The sequence below is a fragment of the Schistocerca serialis genome, unplaced genomic scaffold, assembly GCF_023864345.2.
Source record: "Schistocerca serialis cubense isolate TAMUIC-IGC-003099 unplaced genomic scaffold, iqSchSeri2.2 HiC_scaffold_339, whole genome shotgun sequence".
Lineage (NCBI taxonomy): Eukaryota > Metazoa > Arthropoda > Insecta > Orthoptera > Acrididae > Schistocerca > Schistocerca serialis.
In genome coordinates, this window is record NW_026047910.1 from 20,001 (window position 1) to 25,000 (window position 5,000).

The following is a 5,000-nucleotide window of genomic DNA, read 5'->3' on the forward strand; positions in this document are numbered from 1 at the left end:
GCAGTGTCACTAATGTACAGAGATAGAACAGTTTCGACTGGAACTAGAGTAACCGTATACACGGCACTGATTAGTAATAGATGCAGAGCCATCAGAATACAGATAATATATACAACCGTCCCTATACATGCTGAAAGACTCTGCACACAATGAGAACCACACGTCAGCCAGACACTCTTATCACACACTACTCTCTTATCACACACAATATCTAACCACCAGCATGGAAGAACATCCAGTGCATCCTCTCCGCCACATGACACAATCCACACTATCATTACCAGACCGGGAGGTCCACCCAGAAAACACAATATCCCACCCTTCCGACATCCGCACATTGCTCAGCTAAGCCACGAACACCCACACATGTCCTACACAGTGGTGCACCCAACATCACAATACTGCCTCCTGTCACAGCACACAAACAATGGCAGGAATGAAAGACACAGATCTGCCACAACCATGGAATCGGAGCGCCGCCTGTCATGAGCCAAAAGTGCATCCTGACGTGACAAATCGGATAATACCGCAGGCATCCAATTACGATAATACTATCAACGAACCTGCCGCCCCCCCCCCCAATACACCTTTCCCTACAACAATGTGTATCTGAACCTACGCTATATCGTACCTTAACCTAACCTATATCGTACCTTAACCTAACCTATATCGTACCTTAACCTAACCTATATCGTACCTTAACCTAACCTATATCGTACCTTAACCTAACCTATATCGTACCTTAACCTAACCTATATCGTACCTTAACCTAACCTATATCGTACCTTAACCTAACCTATATCGTACCTTAACCTAACCTATATCGTACCTTAACCTAACCTATATCGTGCCTTAACCTAACCTATATCGTGCCTTAACCTAACCTATATCGTGCCTTAACCTAACCTATATCGTGCCTTAACCTAACCTATATCGTGCCTTAACCTAACCTATATCGTGCCTTAACCTAACCTATATCGTGCCTTAACCTAACCTATATCGTGCCTTAACCTAACCTATATCGTGCCTTAACCTAACCTAATTTGTGCCTTAACCTAACCTAATTTGTGCCTTAACCTAACCTAATTTGTGCCTTAACCTAACCTAATTTGTGCCTTAACCTAACCTAATTTGTGCCTTAACCTAACCTAATTTGTGCCTTAACCTAACCTAATTTGTGCCTTAACCTAACCTAATTTGTGCCGTAACCTAACCTAATTTGTGCCGTAACGTAACCCATGTTGTGCCGTAACGTAACCCATGTTGTGCCGTAACGTAACCCATGTTGTGCCGTAACGTAACCCATGTTGTGCCGTAACGTAACCCATGTTGTGCCGTAACGTAACCCATGTTGTGCCGTAACGTAACCCATGTTGTGCCGTAACGTAACCCATGTTGTGCCGTAACGTAACCCATGTTGTGCCTTAACCTAACCCATGTTGTGCCTTAACCTAACCCATGTTGTGCCTTAACCTAACCCATGTTGTGCCTTAACCTAACCCATGTTGTGCCTTAACCTAACCCATGTTGTGCCTTAACCTAACCCACGTTGTGCCTTAACCTAACCTACGTTGTGCCTTAACCTAACCCATGTTGTGCCTTAACCTAACCCATGTTGTGCCTTAACCTAACCCATGTTGTGCCTTAACCTAACCCATGTTGTGCCTTAACCTAACCCATGTTGTGCCTTAACCTAACCCATGTTGTGCCTTAACCTAACCCATGTTGTGCCTTAACCTAACCCATGGTGTGCCTTAACCTAACCCATGTTGTGCCTTAACCTAACCCATGTTGTGCCTTAACCTAACCCACGTTGTGCCTTAACCTAACCCACGTTGTGCCTTAACCTAACCCACGTTGTGCCTTAACCTAACCCACGTTGTGCCTTAACCTAACCTACGTTGTGCCTTAACCTAACCTACGTTGTGCCTTAACCTAACCCATGTTGTGCCTTAACCTAACCCATGTTGTGCCTTAACCTAACCCATGTTGTGCCTTAACCTAACCCATGGTGTGCCTTAACCTAACCCATGGTGTGCCTTAACCTAACCCATGGTGTGCCTTAACCTAACCCATGTTGTGCCTTAACCTAACCCATGTTGTGCCTTAACCTAACCCATGTTGTGCCTTAACCTAACCCATGTTGTGCCTTAACCTAACCCATGTTGTGCCTTAACCTAACCCATGTTGTGCCTTAACCTAACCCATGTTGTGCCTTAACCTAACCCATGTTGTGCCTTAACCTAACCCATGTTGTGCCTTAACCTAACCCATGTTGTGCCTTAACCTAACCCATGTTGTGCCTTAACCTAACCCATGTTGTGCCTTAACCTAACCCATGTTGTGCCTTAACCTAACCCATGTTGTGCCTTAACCTAACCCATGTTGTGCCTTAACCTAACCCATGTTGTGCCTTAACCTAACCCATGTTGTGCCTTAACCTAACCCATGTTGTGCCTTAACCTAACCCATGTTGTGCCTTAACCTAACCCATGTTGTGCCTTAACCTAACCCATGTTGTGCCTTAACCTAACCCATGTTGTGCCTTAACCTAACCCATGTTGTGCCTTAACCTAACCCATGTTGTGCCTTAACCTAACCCATGTTGTGCCTTAACCTAACCCATGTTGTGCCTTAACCTAACCCATGTTGTGCCTTAACCTAACCCATGTTGTGCCTTAACCTAACCCATGTTGTGCCTTAACCTAACCCATGTTGTGCCTTAACCTAACCCATGTTGTGCCTTAACCTAACCCATGTTGTGCCTTAACGTAACCCATGTTGTGCCTTAACGTAACCCATGTTGTGCCTTAACGTAACCCATGTTGTGCCTTAACCTAACCTATAATGTGCCTTAACCTAACCTAAAGTGCGCCGTAACCTAAACTATATTGCGCCTTAACCTGACGCACGTTGTCGCTGAACCTGCTCTGTAATTGTTATGCAACCCGTTAAAGTAGTGTAGTGTTGCCTAACCGCAACCCTCGCAATATAGTTCGCTACTCGCACTGCCCGGTCCCCTGTGTATCGCGTCATGTTAAACACCTTGCAGGTGTTGCTGACTTTCCACATGCTCCTGCTATACACTGTAGTGTGGATAGCAGCAGGACGTACATGCCCCCCCCCCTTCCCCCCTGCCTTCGCAAGCTGGTCGGTGAGAAGTTTGCATGTTCAATGCCCTTCGCATGCCGACGTACTCAGCCTACGTTGTGGTACGGCCTGTCACCTGTCCGCCGATGTACGCAAAACCCACAAACTGTACTGCACATTGCTCCGTATGTACTGAATGATACATCGTGGCCCATGTGACCGTATGACGACAGCGCCTAGCAACGGCGGACCATACAGTCCAAATATTGTGCACGCAGCTACGTGTCGTCTCCCTATAAGAGCTGGATTGCAGTGTGGTACGCCATACAGACGTGTGGGAGGAACGGACGCCCTGGATGGCGATCAGCATGAGCAGTCTGTTGATGTAGTGGAGCGTGTATTCGGACGTAGTCGTCTCTTCTCACACACCGTGATAGCATGTTGCACCGCGTTCCACATCTGCGACATGCTGCAGAGGCGGGCTGACAGTCGTTCGCGCAATGGACACCGCATACGTACGGGGTCTACCTTCCACGTGTTCTCTAGGCGTGCACATGTTGTTGCGTCTATGTGGGCAGACGTAGTGTGTTGTGACACCTGACACAGGCATGCAATACTCGTTGCAAATGGCGATGGACGTGTACGTTTGCTGGTGACGTTACGCAAATGAACAACCGGTAACCCGTTGTGGTGCGGTTGTTCTCGCTAGAGGTGAATCAGTGTTGGCGACGATCGGTCGAGCTATTAACCGGTTGTTTCAGGGATACCCACCATGCCCACGAACGTGAAAGGGGACCCACCATGCCCACGAACGTGAAAGGGGATCTGGGTGTGAGGCGATACGCGGCGGTGGCTGGGTGGGACCGTCCCCGGCCGGTGAGGGGGGGCCGCCCGGCGTGCTGGCAGCGCGGTGCGTGGGCGCACGCGCTACAGCCGGCTGGTGGGGGCGGCCGGTGGCAGGCGCGCCGGCCGACGGACGCGGCAGGCGGCGCAGCTGCGCGCCGGCGCCCCCTGCTCGCGGCGCCTTGCGGCCAAAGTAGGTCCTCGCGGGCCCGGTGCGAAGCGCGGTGGCCATCTGCAGTGTGCTGGTCCGATTGAGGACTTTGTGCGCTGAGGATGCGCCGCCGCCCGGCGCTCGGCGCCGCGACGCCGTCTGCTGCTCGGTCGCCCCAGCGGTTCTCGCAGGTGGTTTGTATCGCAGCTGTGCGGACGTGTTGGCGCGTGCGCTGTGCTGGGAGAGTTCGCTTCGGCACCCAAGTAGGGCTTTTGTCCTTCTGTGGCGCTGGCGTTGGAGCTGCCGGTCACCGTAGGTGGCGCGTGTTGTCTCCCGCCGGCAATGCCACGACAGCACGCTCCCGGGCCTCTGTCGGCAGCGGCAAGCTCAGTTGGGAGCACGGGTGGTCGCACCTAAAGCGTCTACTCGCCTAACTCCGGGCGATTGCGCCTCTCTCGAACCCGACCAAGTACTTAGGACGGCGCTGCGCGCCGCCGGGACCTGAGAGGGTTTCGAGGTGTGTTGTGCAGGGGAGCTCAGCCTCCTCCTGTTTGCAGAATAATTGAGCGGACGCTTGCGTGTTCGCGCGGGCCCCCGGGACACACTCCCGGGCGGCCGGCTGCTCAGCTCTAGTTGACGCAGCTCCCTGGTTGATCCTGCCAGTAGTCATATGCTTGTCTCAAAGATTAAGCCATGCATGTCTCAGTACAAGCCGCATTAAGGTGAAACCGCGAATGGCTCATTAAATCAGTTATGGTTCCTTAGATCGTACCCACGTTACTTGGATAACTGTGGTAATTCTAGAGCTAATACATGCAAACAGAGTCCCGACCAGAGATGGAAGGGACGCTTTTATTAGATCAAAACCAATCGGTCGGCTCGTCCGGTCCGTTTGCCTTGGTGACTCTGAATAACT

General features: G+C 51.0%; 1 non-coding gene across 1 annotated transcript in view; it reads left to right on the plus strand.

The window, feature by feature from the left end:
* The first annotated feature begins 4,727 nt into the window (after positions 1-4,727).
* Positions 4,728-5,000, plus strand: part of LOC126445413 (small subunit ribosomal RNA) — a 1,909-nt gene continuing 1,636 nt past the window's right edge. The window contains exon 1 of the ribosomal RNA XR_007583001.1: positions 4,728-5,000. This exon is cut by the window's right edge and continues 1,636 nt beyond it. This is a non-coding gene — a ribosomal RNA (small subunit ribosomal RNA).